The 21113-nt window shown below is 44.2% G+C and overlaps 1 protein-coding gene and 1 non-coding gene across 3 annotated transcripts in view; both read left to right on the forward strand.

Moving 5' to 3' along the window:
- RGS20 (regulator of G protein signaling 20) overlaps positions 1–21113 on the forward strand; it is a 356471-nt gene that overhangs the window by 296392 nt on the left and 38966 nt on the right. The gene's annotated exons all lie outside the window — the stretch shown is intronic.
- On the forward strand, positions 17826–18040 carry LOC144829857 (small nucleolar RNA U3). Its single transcript, XR_013610851.1, has one exon. It is a non-coding gene; the product is annotated as a small nucleolar RNA U3 (small nucleolar RNA).

Consider the following 21113-nt stretch of genomic DNA (forward strand, 5'->3'; position numbering starts at 1 on the left):
CCGGGGAAACGGCCGGATGTAGCAAGATTTTCTTTTGCACCCTAGCCATATCAGCTTCCAATAAGGTGACAGATTCTCTATAGATTTTGTTTTTATGTGAGACCTTGTTTGTTATTATGCCTCGCAAGAAGGCTTTAAATGCGTCCCAGACACACCCGGGGGAAGCGGACCCAATGTTGTTATCAAAGAAACTTTGTGCTTCAATTTTTAAAGCGGTAACTTCATCGGGAGCAGTAAGTAATGAACGGTCAAATGACCAAACTCTAGGTGTGTTTTTCAACAGCCCGCCCAATTCTAGAGAGATGGCCGCGTGATCGGAAAGATGGAATGGGAGATGAGAGATGTTTTGTACCTGTTTAACTAGTTGTTGACTGATTAAGATATAATCTATTCTCGACTGGTGATGGTATTTATAGTTGTGAAATGAGACACCTTGTTGAAGCCCAGATCTTAATCTCCAAATATCTACATAGCCTAATTCCTTCATTTTGTCAAGTAAAAAGGCCCTTGTTTTTGAGGGGGTTACCGATCTATTGGTAGGTGATTTATCCAGCATAGGGTCCAAAACGATATTAAAGTCTCCAGGCAGTATCGTGGGCTCCGGATACGAAAGCAGGTGGGAAAATACAGTATTCAATACTGAGGGGTCGTCGTGGTTGGGCCCATAGTAACCTACTATCGTAATCGGAGCCCCCGCCACCATCACAGAGACAGTTACCCATCTACCTCCTGGATCTGCGAGCTTATCAATTAACCTTGCCTTTAAAGATTTTTTAAAGTGGATCGCCAGCCCTCTGGAATTTAGAGTTTGTGTAGTAGATACGCAAAAATCTACCCATCTATTTTTTTTAACAACAGAGGTGATCTCAGTCTCTGTAAGATGGGTCTCTTGGAGTACAAGAATTTGAGCGTCTGAATCTCGCAAATACTGCAATATTTTCCATTTTCTGGGGCTAGTGCGTAGGCCATTTATATTCCAGGAGAGAATTCCTATCTTCTCCATAGGAACATCCTCCCCATCACCCCATGACCGATACCCAGAGTAAAAGAACCCTTAATATTAGAGCTAATATTTGCCATAAAATATATGGCTCTCCCCAATGAGGACCTAAAAAATAGAACTGAGCAAAAAATGAGGACTTTTTTAAAGAAATATTCCCAGCTGTCCCCCTCCCCTAAGCACCCCAAAACCCTCCCCCACCCGTGGGAAACCCCTACTCTATCTATCTGGATATACCAGAAGATAGCACCCCTTCTGTGTTCCTGTCCTGTCTGTATATAACCCCTTAACCCCTTCCATGCGTCGGACGGCCGGCGGCCGTCCGACGTCACGGTGGGCGTGTGCGGAGGACGGCCGGGGGCCGTCCGAACCACGCCCACGCCATAAATCACCCGCACCGCGGCGGAATTTTCGCCGCGGTCAAGGGGTTAATCGTGGCAAAAAGGAGAAGAGGAAACAAAGAGAAAATAAATAAATAGAGAGCTATTTCAGGTAGAAGGGAAGCAAAATTATACATGTTAAGTTTTATATTAAATGTGTTAATTATTATATTAACATAACCAATGATGCAAAAGTTTTTTTTTCTTTTTTTTTTTTCCTTTTTTTTATCTCTTTTTCCCCTTATTTTTTTTTTTAATTATTCATTTATTCATTTATTTATTTATTTATTCATTTTATATTCCCTTCTCTTTTCCCCTTCTTACCCTTTTAAAAAAAAAAATTTAATTCTTTTTCTTTATCCTTTCTGTTAATCCTTTCCTCTTCCCTTTTTTTTTGTTTCCTTTCCTGGACCTCCTTCATCAACTCATGGTTTAAGCGATCTTTCCTTTCCCAAATATACTAATCTCCTGGGGATTAATAGATTAACTTGAAGAACCCTTGTTTTTATCTTTATCTTTTTCTCTCCCTAGGGACAGCAGGAGTTCATCAGCTGCCTGGACTGACCTGACGTTATGCATTGTGTTATTATGCATGACTTTCAAGGCCGCCGGAAAGACCAGATGGGCTACTGCCCCTAGGTTCCTAAAAGCTTCAAGCCTTCTACCAAACTCCCATTGTTTGTCTAGCGTGGCCCTCGAAAGGTCAGACCTAATTTGAAAGTTGAATCCCTTCCCGCTTAAGGATTTCTGCTTTAATGCCAGACCTAATATAGATTCTTTGAGAGTATAGGTGTGGAAATTTATTAATATCTTCCTTGGCTTTGTTCTTTGAGGGTTCCTCCTGAAGGGATCTCTGTGGATACGTTGAATATCCACAGACAGTTCTTCCACAGATTGATCTAATTTCAGACAGTCTTTTAGCAGATGAATGATATATTGCTTTATGTCGGACCCCTCACTGCCCTCTGGTACATTAAGAATACGGAGGTTACTTCGACGTGCGTTGTTCTCCAATGATTCCAATCTTTCTGACAAAATCTGATCCTCCTTATTCAGCTTTACAATATCTGTCTTGGCTTCATCCAGATGCAATGAGAGACCCGACACTGTGTCTTCCAGACCTTCTGTTCTTGATGCAAGAGTGCCTACTTTCCTATCCAAGGACTCGCAAAAATTCCGAATATCCGATTGAATGGAAGCGGAGTCCTCAAAGCCTTTCCTAATGTCTACTGACAAAGATGAAAACATTGATTGCAAGTAAGAGGTCAAAGCTGGATTTACTCCGCTACCGATGTTGAAATCTGGAGGGGCTGTTGCCCCCCGCAGCCCGTCTTCTTCTATAGGCACATTGTTATTGAGGAGCCCAAGTTGCTGTGTGGCTGGGTGAAATTCCAAATGAGATTCAAGCGGTGGCGTAGCTGAATATAATGCAGGGGAAGGTGAAAGAGGTAAAAGAGTCGATGGCCCAGAGGGATGCGAGTCCTCCATCATCTGAATAGTAATGGAATTAGGGGAGGCAATCAACATCTCCACTGGACTCTCTCTTGGGGCTAAGGAGCCAACCTTAATGTTGTCAGACCCCCCTCGGTTTCAGCCATAATCGCCATAATCGCTGCTCCATCTCCATCTTCAGCCCCATTGTTACTAAGGGCACCTCACTCTGCATTAACAATTTTATCCTGCATCTCGTTTTCTGTAGAGGAAGCTGTTTCTTCAGTTTCAGGAGTAGTTTCGGGAGTAGTTGGTACAATAAGCCCCACAGGCTCCGGTGAAGCCATTAGAAGAGGAGTGTCCTCGGAAAGCTGTTGGTCAGGGAGGCGCAAAATCTGTGGGACTGCCTTAAAATAGGCCCGCAACGACGGTGTTATTTTTTGATCCAGAGTTGGCTGCTAATTTGGTTTCATTAGCACTCTTTTTGGCACTTTTTGCTAGTTTGGAGGTGAAGGCTCGCTTAGCTTTAACTTCTCTAGATAAGTATGAGGACAGCTTCTTCTTTGAGAGAGCGCCCAATGCTGTCTGGCATGAAGCTTGAAACTGGTAACCACTGTTGTTACTACAGGGGTCAGGGCTTATGCTAGTCTCAAAGCCTGTTCTCCCCGTGTTTTTAACCTCCTCTCTACTGGGACCCGCTGCCCCCTTACTGTCTACCTGCTTTAGGTTAGATTTGGGAGAGTTTTCTGAAACTAGCAACGGACCGGAGTCCTCCAACTCTCTGCATGATGACTCACAGCCCTTATCAACTTGACCCTCCTGCTGAGTCTGAACCTCAATTAGTGCTGGTAGTGCAGCTCTAGTCGTGCCAGCCACCTTCTCAGGAAATGCCTCAATATCCTCCTCTTCCTCCACCCTCCTCAGCCGCCCCTTACCGGTATGTGAAAAGAAAATGGAACTGGAGCTGGAACCAGAACCGGACCCCCCTGAGCCGCCTCGGGGTCCCGGAAGGAGACTGCGGGTCCTTCTCCCACGACGGAGCTCCAGCGCTGCCAAGTGCCAAAGCTGCAAGCCAGAAGCAGCCTGCCGGGTGCTTTGCGGAAATATCGGCGCTTGCAATACCAGTGAAGTCGGCAACAGGCTCCGCGTTGTAGACGGCTTGAATCCGGTCTGGAACTGGAACCGCTGTTCGGGCTGAGGAAGCGGGAGAGGCGTGGCTTAGGCGCCGTAAGACTCCGAGCAGGACCGGCACGCCCCATCAACGCACATGAACTCTGCAATCAGGAGCTCCGCCGTGCAATTACACGCAATTACACGAAACAAAGAAACCCCCCTGAAAAAGCCTGATAAGTTCAAAATTTGGGGGAGAACTTGATTCCATGGGGGCTCGCGGTCAGATCTGCTGCATATCGGGACGGTGTGAGAGCGTACTAATGCCGGTAAGCAAAGACGAACGGGAACACAGATCGGAGCGCCGCAGCAGCTCAACTAGCTGCCGCCATGTTCCCCCGATCATCAGTAGAACTGTTGATGGCATTGTTATAATTGTAGTTATTTACCTTCCAATCTCTGCATCACAAATGCTGTGTTTCAGTATATTGCTCAGGAGCTGGCTAAGGTATAGACACACATTTCATTAATAGCTGTCAAGTTTTCAGATTCCTTATGTATGACATTTCCATGGTTTCAGTCTACTTATGAGTGAAATTCACTGACCAATGTGTGACACTTAGAGTGACCCTTTCTCACAAGTAAAACCAAGCAATGAAGTGCATGGAAAGATATAAATGTCAGAAATCACACCCTTTTGAGCTACTACAATCTACACAAAGATCTTGAAACTGCTAAAAATAAAAACTTGAAATGGAAGGACACTAAACTACTGCCCCTTTCTAAGAGGATAGTACTGTAAAACAATTTTGTCACCAGCCTTCGTCAACTTTCAGCCATGCAGATACTCCTTCAAAACGCTCCTGTATATGTGCACAGTCTTCTAACATCCTACAATTTACAGCTGCTCTACTGCAGCACCTGCGTGTAATCGAAGAAAGGCAACACCTAGGCAATTACATATAGTTGTCCACACAATGGTATATGGGAAAAATTAACAAACAAAAGAAAATTCTGTCTCAATAACATCATTTTAATCAATCATAAAGAGGTACAATTTGGTTAAAAATTGTGTGAAAACATAGTATATTTAATATTTTCATACAAAAAAATCAGAACATTTCATTTTGGAATAGTTAAAAAAAAAAGAAATTTAAAACACAGGTAAAAATGTAATACCATGGACCTATCATACACTTACCACAAGGTCAGTAGTGCAATCTCAACTGGTACGTGTGTGCTCTTAGATTGGGCAGAAGCTTGTTCCACAACTGAGCAGCTTTTATTGAAAAGGCTTGTCCACCTTGTCAGACCTTACAGAACCTGTGTATCTGAATTAGATTTGCGGTGGCAGAATGTAATGACTTCCTGGGAACATATCTTATCAGTCTACGTTGCAACAGCACCGGGCCCTTGTTCTGAAGGGTCCTGAACACGTTGCACATAGACTTTGAGAAGATCCTCTGTTCCATAGGAAGCTAGTAGAGTTCTCTAAGGGCAGTCGATGCAGAGGACCATCGGGGACTATTTAATGTTAGTTTAGCAGCAGCAGACTGAACTCTTTGCAATTTCCTAACCAGATACTCAGGTGTTCCAGGGAGAAGAGCATTACAATAGTCAAGTTGAATCAGTATAATGCTCCATGCTAATAGAAATTTTGCCTGTACAGATTGCACCGGGAACAGATTTCTGAGGCCACAGAGCAGTGCAAAACAAACCCCAGCCAAATTATTAATTTACCTCTCAAGAGAGATATGATCATCAAAGGTGACTCCCAAATTACGAACAGCCACAGAGTGGTGCAACTGTGTCTCTGTGGGTAGAGACCAGAAGCTAGTGGATAGTGGCATTGGGACTTTATTTGCTGAACAGCAGAGGAATTCTGTTTTATCCCCATTTAATTCAGGGGAATTCCCCTTCCTCCACTGTACAATGTCTGCTTGACAGGTCTGAAATAAATGTGCTGCATCCTGCTGACTAATATTAAGAGACAGGATCAACTGTGTATCATCAGCATAGTAATTCAAGGTAATATTATGCATTTTTATTAAATAAATTAGAGGCTTCATATCAATGTTAAACAATACAGTGCTGATCCTCGTTAAACACCTCTAAAGTCAGATCGATAGTTTGATAATGCAACAGCCTGACATTGTTCCTACTGGTAGGACTTTATCCACTCTAACAAAGTACCACAGAAACCAAAAGATGTTAGCCTTGATAGCAGGGTGTGGTGGTAAACTGTGTCAAAGGCTATTGACAAATCAAGCAAAATTAACATTGTGGACTGGATTTAAATTGTTCTTCCTCCAACAAGGAATACGATTCCAGTTAAAGAGAAAGGGTCCTACTCACATGGCGTTCCAGTATCTTTACTGGGAATCTAAGAAGGGAGCTAGACCTATATTTACTCAAAACTGCCGATTTACTGCGGGCTTTTTCAACAAAGGTGTAATTATAGATTTTTTCCCTACTACGTGGTACCACCCCTGACTCCAGTGATTGGTTACAGGATAGTCTCTATGATGGCATAAGCTCATCTGCCCAATTCTTCCACTGTCTAGGATGTAGAGGGTCTAGAGGGGAACCTGGCATAGTGGTTATGGCTAAACTGAGGACATTTCTACAGAGATAGGATCAAAACATTTCCATCTGGCAAGTGATGCTCCCAGAGAGATCCTGGGGCATATTTACAAAAGAATTGACAGAGCGCTTCGGTAGCCTTATTGGCTTAATGCCGCACTCCGCCACTTCTGAAACGCAGGGCTGCAGCATATTTACAAGAATACAGTGAAGTCCTGCATTTCTCCCTGCGCTGGCACTAAATTTAGCAGCCTAGCTCCAATGCAGGCACCCTTGCACCATAGAGTAGCGCTGTCTGTGTTGAGGGGAAGGATTGTTTTTGTGCAGGAAGGTGTCCCTTCCTGCACATAAACAATCCGAAATGGCATTTTGTAACTTCCTTGTGTGGTGCTTTGTACAGCACAGATAGAAGTTGCAGCTTGTCATCTTTTTTTAATGAATATGTATGTGCAGGAAGGGACACCTTCCTGTAAATAACCAATCAATGGTGTTTTGTAGTTTCTATGTGTGCTGCACAACGCAGCACACATAGAAACAGCAAAATCAAGGAGAAATAAAGCATTTCTTCTTGTTTCGCCAGGGTAACACTAGGTTTTCCCTAGTCTTAATTTTGGTGTTGCCCCATATTTACGCCACACTTGTAAATATGGGGCAGCGTCAAAATCAATAGGTGTTGCGGTGGAACGCCCACCGCGACACCCATTGGCCACCCCTTTCACACTAAGTATAGTGTGAATGGGTGCCTTATTTACAAGGCAATGTTAAGCCACGTTAAGTGGCTTAACGCTGCCTTGTAAATAAGGCAAAGCCCATATCGCCACAGTAATGTCACTAAAAGAGACATTCCTATGGCAATATGGGCTTGTAAATTTGCCCCCTGTCTCACACCATTCTTGAGATTTAGCATCTCTGTGTCCTTATTATTAAGTTGAAAAACCACAGTGATACTGATTCTTTTAAAGGGGAGAAACTGTTCCCCATCTGAAAAGTCATCAATGTCCTCTAGGATCTTAATGATCTTCTTCTCAATGAAGATCGCTAGGTCAACTAACTGGGTCCCTGTAGCTGGTCTGCGCTCTATCACGATTGGCCTGATATTTTACTATGTGCCGGTCGTGCACGACCAAATATCCCAAATAGCAATTTTTGCTTCCTGCCGTTATTTTACATAAAACTTTGAAATTCAATGTCTCAAGTTCTACAAATTGAATTTTTGTTGTTTTGGTCTTGTTTAATTTATTAAATTAAGCTCTATGTTCTAACCTGGAGTGGAATCTTTTTGGGTGGTGTTTTCATTGTTTACTATTTGAAGTGTTGCACAAATATTTTACACATTGCCTATAAAAATAAAGCCGGACTGCTCCTTGCCAAGCTACCTGAGGGTAGGCACAGGTTAATGTAGGGGTTGCCCGCTTCTTACCCTGACTAGGAATGTGTTTGCCGTTAAACTAGGGCTCCTACTCCAGTCAACCAACAACTCAGTTTCTAACAATAAGTTTCTGTTGAATGTATCCCTACAGTATATATGGTCAGTGTTTTCTTGTGTGGTCAGTTGCCGAAGAGCAGGTGTTCTTTTCTCTAGCAGGTGTTCTTTTCTCTATGGCCTAAATGGATGTTCACCTGAAAAGTAAGGGCACACATCACAAGTCCCTACATTGCCATCTGTTGCACTTTCCATCCAGTGGTAGGTATGCTGAAGAACCAAGGAGTTAGATACAGCCTGCCTATTCCTGTGCAAATGTTGATAGGCAGTGCCTGTATGATGCCACCTCACCCATGCCAGCCTTGGTGTCGCTTTTAGGAGCGGGGAAGTGGAGCGGTAGGGTACGATACACCCCGGCCACGTTCAACTAGAAGAGAATGCCTGTGGCCTTCCCCATCCCAGACTGGCTGAGACTTACAGAGCTGTCCTGGTAGCGATGAGGCAAGTAAAGTGGGCCTGCATTCCTTTGATGTCAATAGAAGAGAAAGGAGGGGGCAACAGGAAGTAACGGTATTGGGGCTCCTCTTCCTCTCCTTCACATCAGTAAAACTGTTGATGGCATTTTTATAATTGTAGTTTTTTACCTTCCAATCTCTGCAGCACAAATGCTGTATTTCAGCATATTTCTCAGGAGCTGGCTAAGGTATAGACACACATGTCATTCATAGCTGTCAAGTTTTCAGATTCATTATGTATGACATTTCCATGGTTTCAGTCTACTTATGAGTGAAATTCACTGACCAATGTGTGACACTTAGAGTGACCCTTTCTCGCAAGTAAAACCAAGCAATGAAGTGCATGGAAAGATATAAATATCAGAAATCACACCCTTTTGAGCTACTAGAATCTACATAAAGATCTTGAAACTGCCAAAAATAAAAACTTGAAATGGAAGGACACTAAACTACTGCCCCTTTCTAAGAGGATAGTACTGTAAAACAATTTTGTCACCAGCCTCCATCAACTTTCAGCAATGCAGATACTCCTTCAAAACGCTCCTGTATATGTGCACAGACTTCTAACATCCTACATTTTACAGCTGCTCTACTGCAGCACCTGGGTGTAGTACTATGGACCTATCATACACTTACCACAAGGTCAGTAGTGCAAATACTGGGTATCTGGCCCTCGTGCAAGCAAAGTAATGAGTCATCTGGCTGCAGTTTGTTTTATGAAATGTAGCAATCATCAGGGTTCAGTCATGGGCACCTCAGGCCTCTTGTCCCTGGTACCACTGCACAAATGGTAGCTACGACCCTGCATCAGACCAATCATTAAATCCAAACTCGTATGTATAAGCACAATGTTACAGTCTCCTGTTAGACAGCATGATCACTCTCTAGCCAGTGCTTCCCCTTCTGAATTAGTAGCAATTTACCACTGCTGGGAAATGCTGAAACTCAACAGTGTTGTTTGCCTAATTATGGTTTTGCATGGGTGGATTGATCTGCTCTAATTACCTCAATGTTGCTTAGAATGCTCGACTCTGTTCATGCTGGTGTCATGCTGGTAGTCAGTCCACTGTGCACCTCAGTCAGTCTCTCTTGACTCTGGGTTCGGGTGACTCAGACAGTGCTGCGGTGCAGTCCGGTGACTGTTAGCGACACGCTGGTCAGTAATGCCTTTTAAAGACACTTGACACCAACACCTGTGGCTCACACCGCCCCAACACGTGGAGGGCAGGTGTTGTTTATCATCTGGGCCCCACCCGTGCAGTGTACCTTGTGGTGGGGCTTCCTGAGGCTGTGGTGGTGGGCTCAGAATTTGTAAAGCATTTTTCCATGATGTGCCATCCCTACACACGTACTTCCTCCACAGAGCAGCACTGAGGGCTCGCCCCGCGTGGACCGAGGAGACACCACTCTGGTAGCGGGCACAGAAATTAACAATTAAAGCTGCTGCAAGCTACTTGAGGTGTCAAAGTGGGGAAATAAATGCACTGTGTGGTAATAGTGGGGTGGCTTCTTTCAGGAAAAGAACAGTGTGCAAGGTGCCCCCACCTCCACCCCCGCCAGAATCAGAAATGCAATGCTGGGTCCTGCTTCCGAGTGTGTATTTATTTTAACCACACGCTGACAGACCACTAGGTATGCTGGCTTAGGCAGCTGGGCACAGCTTGATTTAAGCTGTGGCTGTACAGTGCCAATAATGTGTGTAGTTGTTAGTTTGTAACTTGTCCATGTCGAATAAAGAGGCCACAGTGCCTATCTAGACGCTGATAATAGGCTCTTAGGCAGCCTAGGGAGCACATGCACACTGCCAGCACACTTGTTGTTATATAGCTCCTCATTCAGCCGCATCCTCATGGGGTAGTCAGGGCCGAGCTATAATGCATTACTAATGTATTTTAGTGCAGTGATGTTGACACCACACTAAAATGTGCTAGTCTAACCCCTGATGAGTGGTACTTGGCAGGGCTGGTCATTTAGAAAAACCTGTTTGTGCCCATGCTGTAACATCATCTGCAGTGCCACCTTCCATCTCTCACAACCACTCAGGCATCATTGATTGTGCCTCTTTATGGGTATATACATGTCTCTATCATACTTTGTACTAAAATAAATATCCAGAGCAGTGCGATTCATGAATGGAATCCCTTTAAAACCCATGTGAAAACGTATACCTTGTTCTTGATCAGGGGTGTAACCCTTCCGCGAGCCCCAACGTAGTCCAAGACCAATGAAAATCTGTGAGATGTGGAAGATTCAGAGCCCTTCATCACATTCTGCAGGAGGAACCCATCATGTTACGTGATGTCACTGTTTTTGATGTTGCTGATTTTGCGGGTATGGAAAAGAAAGAATGCTTCATTCAGAGTCCGCCCAATCAGGCCTGTTTCCATCTATCATTCGATAAAGTTTTCCTGCCCTGTCAGTCAGAATCTAGAATCTACCCCAGGGAATAATTACTTCATCATGGAACTTCTGCTGGAGAGCCTTGGGATTACAAAAGACAACACCACAGTCAATTGATTCTATGCATGCAACAAATACACGAGTCATGCCGTTTCTGCAAATCTTATAAAGCCCAGCGGGGAGTGAGTGAGTTCCTAGGGGAGCACAATCAGTGTATCCTCTCCTCTGGGAGAAATAAGAGCACTTCAGCCTGTTCTAGCCATATCCGGCAGCAAGCACTTTCAACATCAACATTACCTACAATCTCAGAGGTAAAAAGTTTCACCCTTATTGATTTATAACATGTTTTAATGTGAGATGGTTATAGCCCAGTCCCTGTGCATCTCAGAACAGTAGAAATAAATGCCATAGATAGTTGAACCGTATTTGTAAAGAAACACATCTCATTTGTAAAGTCAAACACACTTTATTAATCTTATATAGCTAAGGACACTGCAATTGACTAATAAAGTGAAGACAATATTTTGTGATTACATTTATATTGTTGCAGCTTGGTAGGTACATTATATATATATATATATATATATTTACTGAAAAACCACCTATTAGGTAATTCCAACATCTACATACACATCCACTCATTCACCAACATCCTGTTACACACCGATACTCATCCATAGAGTTACTCACACACATACTCAAACATGCAAATAAACTATCAAACATCCATTTACTTGCATATACAGCTATACACACACCACTACACTTACTTCTACAGAAACGTACACATACTTACTCTCTTAAACAATCACTTATAGAAACACATACTTATTTATAAAGGCACTCTTCCAATCTCTCACTCTCACATATACTCACTTATATACATCAATACTCACATATACTAGTTTAAAACATATGTAGTTACTCATAAAGATACTATTGAGACAGTCACTCACTCACTAACACACCCATACACACACACATCCACCCATACAGTCCTGCACACATTCTGTCTTCAAAACACATACAAACAGTGAGTCAGTCATTCATGCATCGGTGCGCTAAGTAATACCCCCCACCAAAACATACAGACACTCATTCTGATACTAAAAAAACAACTAATAACCCATATAGACACTCATGTAGCTACTCACCAACCCATGCAGCCACTTATACACAAAGTGAGACACTGATACAGATATTTACATATTTAAACATTACTCGCTAATACATGTATTCACTAAGATATACTTAATAAGACAGTTATACAATCAATTTTACAAAAAAAAAACCATCTATTTGGACACTTATTTACCCATTTATTCTTCCATCAACCTTTAGATATACATATATAAAAAATATTTCTTTTTCAGAAAGACACACATTCACTGGATGATGTCATCAGTGATGTTATCAGTGATGTCATTTGAGATATCATCAGTGATGTCATGAGTGATGTCACTGACCATGTCATGAGTGATGTAATATGTGAAGTCATCAGCAGTTCATCGCGAGCGCGCGAGTTATAGTTAGCTGAACTAACTATAACGGGGGAATTTCAATGGTTCTGTATGAGTGAAATGTCCAGCTAACTATAACATGTGTGAAACCTATGTTTTTTTCAATCAATTTCTAAGGTTTTTTAAATGCTAATTCCTAACAATAACGTGGCTGAAACCTATGGTTTTTTCAGTGAATTTCAAAGGTTTTTTAAATGCTAATTTCTAAATATAACGTGGCTGAAACCTATGATTTTTTCAGTGAATTTCAAAGGTTTTGTAAATGATAATTTTCAAATGTATTAACTGTTATATTTTTTTATACTAATTTACTACATTGTTTTAAAGTATTTATTTTTAGATATTTTATTTTTTAAATTACATTACATATTTTTAATATAAATGGAAAAAAATATTGAAATTGTAATATATATTTTTTTATTTAATATTTTTTTTATTTATATATATTTTATATAGCAGGCAATGATATCCTATATAAGGAAATTCAAGTTACTGGTAAGTACAGTTACATTTACTTTTCAGGAATAGTAGTGAGCTGAAAGATGCAGCACTGAGGTCTCTCCTGATAACAGGTGAGTAAATCGGAATTCGTAGTTCGGCTGATTTTAGAGGAATATTTTAAAGTTCCAAAACCCCACACTTAGAAGAATTTCCAAGTGAAACCAGTCGATGATATCCTACAGAAGGAAATTCAAGTTACTGTAAGTATGGTTAGAATTACTTTTCAGCATCAGTAGTGGGCTGAAAGATGCAGCACTGAGGTCTCTCCTGATAACAGGTGAGTAAATCGGAATTCGTAGTTCGGCTGATTTTACAGGAATTGTTTAAAGTTCCAAAACTCCACACTTAGGAAAATTTCCAAATGAAACCAGTCAATGTTAGCCTACGAAAGGACATTCAAGTTACTGTTAGTATGGTTAGAATTACTTTTCAGGATCAGTAGTGGGTTGAAAGATGCAGCACTGAGGTCTCTCCTGATGACAGGTGAGTAAATCGGAATTCGTAGTTCGTCTGATTTTAAAGGAATTTTTTAAAGTTCCAAAACTCCACACTTAGAAAAATTTCCAAGTGAAACCAGTCAATGTTAGCCTATAAAAGGAAATTCACGTTACTGTAAGTATGGTTAGAATTACTTTTCAGGATCAGTAGTGGGCTGAAAGATGCAGCACTGACGTCTCTCCTGATAACAGGTGAGTAAATCAAATTCGTAGTTCGGCTGATTTTACAGGAATATTTTGCTCAATAGTGAAGGAAGGGGGCGGGGCCTGAGGTAAAATGTGTGCAAACACGCCCTGTGGCGCGTTTTAGGTTGAGGAATTAATTCCTTTTCAATCCGGAGGTCCCCTGTGAGCCAACTAGCCCACCAGATACCTCCAGTATGGGCCAGGGAGCTGTGTTGCAGAGAGGTGTTCAGAGGGCACGCCCCCTTTTTACGACACACTTCAACACAGCTCCGTGGCGCTTACTGGAGATACCTGTTGGACTAGTTGCCCCCTAGGTGACCTCTGGATTGAAGAGGAATTAATTTCCCAATTTAAAACGCGCCACAGGGCATGTTTGCACTCACATCACCTCAAACCCCGCCCCCCACCTTCACCACTGTGCAAACGCGCCCTGTAGCGTGTTCTAAGTTGGGGAATTAAGTCCCCTTGCATACTGGGGGTCCCTGGGGGCCAACTAGCCCACCAGGAACCTCCAGTATGCGCCAGGGGGCTGTGTTGCAGAGAGGTGTAAAAAGGGGCGTGGCCTCATTACACCTCTCTGCAACGCAGCCCCCTGGTGAGTTTGCAGAGGGGGAAATTATTCCCCTTGCATACTGGAGGTCTCTGAGGCCAACTAGCCCACCAGGAACCTCCAGTATGCGCCAGGGGGCTGCCTTGCAGAGAGGTGTAATGAGGCCCCGCCCCTTTTTACACCTCTCTGCAACGCAGCCCCCTGGCGCGTTTGCAGAGGGGGAACTAATTCCCCTTGAACACTGGGGGTCCCTGGGGGCCAACTAGCCCACCAGGAACCTCCAGTATGCGCCAGGGGGCTGCGTTGCAGACAGGTGTAATGAGGCCACGCCCCTTTTTACACCTCTCTGCAACGCAGCCCCCTGGCGCGTTTGCAGAGGGGGAACTAATTCCCATTGCATACTGGGGGTCCCAACTAGCCCACCAGGAACCCCCAGTATGCGCCAGGGGGCTGCGTTGCAGAGAGGTGTAAAAAGGGGCATGGCCTCATTACACCTCTCTGCAAGGTAGCCCCCTGACCCATACTAGAGGCTCCTGGTGGGCTAGTTGGCCCCCAGTGACCCCCAGTATGCAAGTGGAATTAGTTTCACCTCTGCAAACGTGCTAGGGGGCGCGTTTGCAGAGAGGTGCAGGGAGGGGGCGTGGCCTCCACCCGATCCCGTTTTTTTTTTAAACTACTTTCTTTTTTTGGGGGGGCCCTGGGGACCCCATCCCCCAGGGCCTGCCCCCAATTATTATTATTTTTTTTTACGGGAAGGGGGCCGCGTGGCCCCCCTCCCGTGGCCAATTCCGGTGCCCCGGGGCATGGCCAACTTTTCTATTATTTTTTTTGTGAAGGTAGGCTGCATAGCCTGCCCTCTCCGTTGGGGACCGTGGGGGGGTCCCCAAGCCCCCCACGGTCCCTGCCGGCTACCTGCATCCTGCGGGAGCCGGCATTGCTTTTCTGCTTGAAGCAAAACGCTTTGATTTTTGAAAGAGAGAGCAGGTTTCCTGCTCTCTCTTTCAAAAATCAAAGCAGTTTGCTGTGGTAGGGTGGGAGCCGCGAGGCTCCCGCCCTACCATAGCAAACAGCAGTGACCCGGGGGTAGGCACCCCGGGACACTGCAGGAGCCGGCCCTGGGAGGTGGCGGTCCCCAAGGCCATCGAGGGCTCCAGGATGGGGGCCGCGCGCCCCCCTCCCACCTGTTAAAAGCCCCGGGGGGTGGTGGTCCCCGGGGCTGGGGGGTCCATCACGGACCTCCCTATTTTACATATTAGAGCCCCGGGGAGGTGGCGGTCACCGGGGCTTGTGGGGGGGTTTGAGCCCCCCCACACAGGTTTTTTTTATTTAAAAAAATGAAGCCCCGGGGGGTGGCGGTCCCCGGGGCTCGTGGAGCCTTAGAGACCCCCCATCATACATATACAAGCCCCAGGGGTGGCGGTCCCCGGGGCTGCGGGGGGCCTGTGTGTGCCCCGCTATTATAATTACTTTGCCCCAGGGGTGGCAGTCCCCGGGGCAGTGTGGGGGGGATTGGGGCCCCCCCACACTTTTTTTTATTATGCCCCCGGGATTTGGCCCCCCGGGGGCTAATTTGACAAAAAATCTGACCGGGTTTTTTTTTCACGGGTACGCGTTCCTACGCGTACCCCGTGATTTAAAAAAAATATATGTATATTTTTTGGCCTTGGGGGTCCTTGTGGGACCCCCTGAGCAAGCCTAGGGGGTCAGGGTGTTTCTACCCTGTCCCCTATGCGTGTTTTGCACATTTGTTTCACTGCTTTCTTGTGCCTCGGTTCTACCGAGGCACAAGATGGCTGCCAACACTTCCTGGTTTGGAGTGTTGACAGACAGTTGACAGCCAATGACCATGCAGCTCGTGCTGGGGAAGGTACAGAGTACAGTACTTAGTACAGTACAGAGTACGGTACTTCATCTATAGATATATCTATGATTTTACTTTTGATTTTCTCAGGAACATACTGAACAGATTTACACCATTTAACAAAAGGGTAATCTGCGAACCGAACTCTACATTTTTGCCAAATTTGGTGCAATTCCGTTCAGCCGTTCGGGCTGTAGTCCTGGTTAAAGTTCCCTATGGAAAATTGCATGGGGAAAACACGTTTTGGGACCCCCCTATTTTCTCAGTCCCCGCTTCATGAATCACCCCCAAACTTTCAGGGAAGGAGCAGAGCGGAGCAGGGCATTTTCTTGGAGAATTTCGCGTTTATTCGTCGACCAAATAGAATGTTGCGGATTTCCTATGGAAACTAGGTCCTAACTATATCTATCTACTGGCGACCGCCAGTAGGTAATATATATATATATATATATATATATATATATATATATATATATATGTTTCGTTGACATTCAGATTAGGAGTTTAGAGGCCATAGTTTTTCTTATAGAGTATGGGGGGATGGGGATAGTGCTTCAAAGTGATATTTCAACTATTAAAAACACGTTTTATATTATGATAACAAGGGTATGGATAAGGGTAACAAGAGTAAATACTTTTTTGTTGTGGCCATAGCCAACACGTTTCATCCTCCCTCGGACTTATTCTGTGCTTCTTCCTATCCCATTTTGTCAAGTGTTATATTTGATTCCCCAATTAAATGAGTTATTGATCAAACGTGTCCCTCGAAATTGGCTGTCCATGTATGGCATCTTGCCCAGTGTTGGCTATGGCTACAATCAAAAATTATTTTTTATAAGAAGATGATTAATAAAGAAGCAAATAACAAAAACCCATAGGACTCTTCTATTATGTTCAATCAAAACATGGATAATTGACTCATATTATATATAGAGTTGTACTGGCTTTGTGACTTGATTGGAGTGCTGAGTAAAACATTTTGTATATTATATTTATGTAAATATTTATAATTTGTGGGGTATGATTTTTTTTGTCAATTCTGAACAAACTAAACAATGAGAATGCTTGGCTCCCCATTACAAAAAAAGGGGGGGTCCAGGTAAAGTAAGTAACCAGTAATGGTCCCACAAGAGAACCTGATTCAGTGCATCACAGAGCGCATTAGGGAGGCAGCTAGACACATTATGGAATTATTGGTTCAAATAACTCAAAAGACCCAAAAGGTGCTTGTAAAAGCGAAGATGGATAACAGTGAAGGGTACAATGCAAAAGGGTTGCAATGTAAATGTTAAACACTTATCTATATAAGGGCCTGGATTACAAGCGTCGTCTCCATTTGGGGGAGTAGAGACCCTGGATCCTGCCAGGGGCAGCCTGAGTGTCTCCAGGGCAAGGTTAAACAAGGACGAGGCAAGTGCAGAACCCTGGCGTTCACATTTGCTCAGCAATCTTTTCCCTCTTCAAACCATTTCCCACCAACCTAAAAGTATTTCCTTAATCGATTAGACTTGCAGTCATACACTGCCCCTGCACTGGCTACTTTGCATTCATGCATTGGAAGACTTGAAGCTACTGCTCAAGGGAAGTGCCTGTTTCGCTTCTCAGTTAGATCACTTTAACCACGAGATGGTCAGCAAGATCCGCCAGTCTTGTTTTCTGACTGACATCATATGGGGTATGGAAGAGGGAAAGCCTGGGCAGTCTCCTGTGAATGCTATATCAAAGAAAAACATTGGAATGGAGATGTTTTTAAGTTTTCCTGTGTAATATTGATGTACTTTTCTTTGAATTGAGGGTGTGGGTGTGTGTTTTTTCCTACTGCAAGACAGAAGCGTTTGCTGTCTGTGTGAACTGCAGGGGTATGTGTCAAAACTCTACTCCAGAGGTGATTTCTATAGTTTTAATTTGAAGAAATATGATTTAAAGAGTATGGGCTCTGCTAACCACGAAGACGACTTGAAATGTTCTCTTGTGTCCCTAGACAGGGGATGTTGTTGGTTTGATAGAACTGCTTTCTGTTGTAGATGACTGTTCTTCACTCCCCTACAGGAACGATGGAGGAAGGGACCACAAACCAAGTGGCTAGCTTCTTATTCTGTTACAAAAATAAATATAACATTATAGTCATACTACTTACGATTTTTACTGTACATCATTTTTGAAAAGCTGCTCTCGAAATTAAATGATGGTCCTCATTATATGATGTTCTTATCAGTAAGGACGCTGATTCACTGTACCACGGGATGTAGCTGCAATTTCTGTAGAAACATGCTGTACAAAAGAGTTCAAATAACTCAAAAGACCATCAAGAAACCAAAGTGTGATGCAAGGAATGACAAACAAATACTAAGGGTTTTCAATTTAAATATAACATTTGATAAATAGCAAGGGGCATATTTACAATAACTGGCGCATCCCTGCATAAATAAATAAAACTAATTTCGTTGTGTGCACTGCATCACCAAATGCGATGCAGTGCGCGCAACGAAATTCGTTTTATTTATTTATATGTTTACTTACCTGTTACAGTCTGTAATCCATACATTACAACCCCCCACCCTGCCCCTCCCCCTCCCCACGTCACCGCCCTGCAGGAAAACCTACTACCCGCCGTGGCTGGTTTCTTGATCTAGACCCGTTTCACAGAAGCAAGACTTATTAATGCAGTCTGAGAACTCTGACGATGTGTATCTCAGGTAAAAACACAGGATAAAAGCAAACTACATACATGCAGCAGCAGCAAGCTTAAGAGGATGCGATTGATTATTCAGCATATGACTGTTATTAATTAGGGTTTCAGATTTCTTTTAGTTTCAACCCTCAAAACTGTTTTCTTAGCTACATATTAATGCCTATAGGACCACTAGAATCATCCCTAATAATAAATTGGTAATCCCACGTTTGATGAGTACCGAAACGTATCAAAGATCTTAAGAAGATCAATAAAGAATCATAAGTTCAAGTGTACAGAGATACAAGCTTGTGTGGTGTCAAAACATGGCAAAAACTCTTCAACTTGTGAGTAAATGTTTGTTACTGCATCCACCATAATGCATCTAGGTGAACTGGTACTCTTACACCAAGCAGTTTGATCACCTTTGACAATGTTGAGTTTGACCCACCTTCCTCTTTCCCACCTCCATCTACAAACAACTCATTCAAAGCCACATTCCAGTATAACTACTGGTGCCATACTTCAGCACAGGGTGAGATACGCTTGTAGGGATGTGGGACCGGAGAAGCTGGTACTACGTGGTGCACATTACCAGAGGACTCTGTTATGCACAAGGAGGGTTACTGCCATTGAAAGGGAACGCTTGCCCTTCCTGAATAGGGGCTGGCCTGGGCCGACTACCTACTGCTGTGTGGCATCCTGAAGTTGGTTCTCCAAGGGCTTGCCCCTTTTCCTTTCGTAGGTCCCAGGGACATCAAAGCTATCCGAAGAGGGACCCTTACCTTCTACCTGGGACACCTGAAGTGCTGCGTTCTCTCAAGTGCCCTCATTGTCTGCTGGATTCCAACTGACAGCGCGGCATGGGCGTGGCCTAAAAATGGTGCCTTGAGTCAGGATTGTCTGGTGCAGAGCACTGAACTCGGGCCCGCATCTAAGGTGTGTGGCCCCCGGATTGTGGGGACCTTGGCCCTCATAAGCATCTTGTTGGTGGCCAGGGGATTCACCAGTTGCGGGACCCAGCATAGCCCACTTTGTCGATTGGGCCGCATCTCTCTCATGTGACATGCTGACTCCATGCTCACTGCGTGCGGTGTATGAATCACAGGTTGCAACCCTCAGAGGTGGGGCGTAACAATAGTAGTGCCTCTTTCTACCTCGTGAAGCACTGCTGAACTTGCGCATGTGTGTACAAACGGAGCTGTCTGGTGCAACCAATATCAACATGCACCAGACATTGTGCCTCATTTCCAGGGAGGCACGGAATTTGCGAATCTTCACTGTGTGTGTGACTAGAGCTGTTTGGTGCGGCCAAAATCGATGTGCACTAGACATTGTGCTTCATTTCCAAAGAGGTATGGATTTTGAAACTATTCATTGTGTGTGACCTGAACGGTCTGGTGCGCCCCGTATAATCGCGCACCCAGCGTTGTGCCCGGATTGCCTTGGAGCAACTCTGATCAATGTGTCCCTGATCGGGAGCCTCATCCTTGAGAGAGTCCCCACACTTCAGTCCCCATTCATCTACTCTTCCCTTACTTGGCCTGCAGAGTGGTGGACTAACTGCCCTTGCTTCACCCGGCCTTTCCCGATGACACCATGTTGCCTGGTAGTATTGCCTGGCTTGGGCCTAGGTGGTGAGAGTGATTGACTGGGCTGGAGGAATACTTCTGCAAACGATCGGTAGCGAGACAAGACCCAAGTGACCCACCCTGTGCTTCGCAGAACTTGGCCGGTGCTAGAAGGCCCTTGGTGACCCCTTTAGTGTGACAATCTATTGCCCTTGGTCTGTGTTTGCTCTGCATCTTGTAGCTGAACCTCTCGAGTGGCTGCCAAACCCCTTTTGCTGACTGCCTCCTAATTTCCTTGCTGTCTACCCTCCACTTGCTTCCTGGGACCCTGCAAAATTGTGACTTCAGCCCTGTGCAGCCTAGTTTCCAGGGGGGGTCTCCAATCCAAGGGTGGAGGACAATCGGGTGAGTTAGAGGACGGAGGGAGGCTTAGGGCCATGGGGTCTGCAGTGTGTAACCAATTGACCTACTGGGTATCAGTGGCACCTATTAGGGTGCTGAGTACGTATGTGTGCAAGCTCTTCTGTACAAACTTGTCTGCTATCCGTGGCACAGAGTAGCGGTGCAGAGTGAGTGTGTGTGTTGGAGTGACAGCGGGAAAGTGTCCGTGATTCAAGACACTAGACGACGGTTTGCCTGATATGTTGATTTCTTGCCAGATTAGCATTATGTTTGACATTGGTTTTTCAAGTGCGACCTCAGGCTTAGGCTCTTATATGTTGATTCCTCATAATACAGCATTTGATTGGGCAGCAATAAGCTTCAGCTAAAAAAAGTGCTTGTATGACACTTTTTGCCTCATTGGAAAAATTATCCTAATGGCAGTTAGTATGAATTGGTTATAGTGACAAGCTAATGATGTCATTTGTCTGTTCTTGTATTATGAAAAGTTACACCAAAGGCAGTAGGCCAGA

Source organism: Lissotriton helveticus, chromosome 4_1 (genome assembly GCF_964261635.1).
Source record: "Lissotriton helveticus chromosome 4_1, aLisHel1.1, whole genome shotgun sequence".
NCBI classification, from domain to species: domain Eukaryota; kingdom Metazoa; phylum Chordata; class Amphibia; order Caudata; family Salamandridae; genus Lissotriton; species Lissotriton helveticus.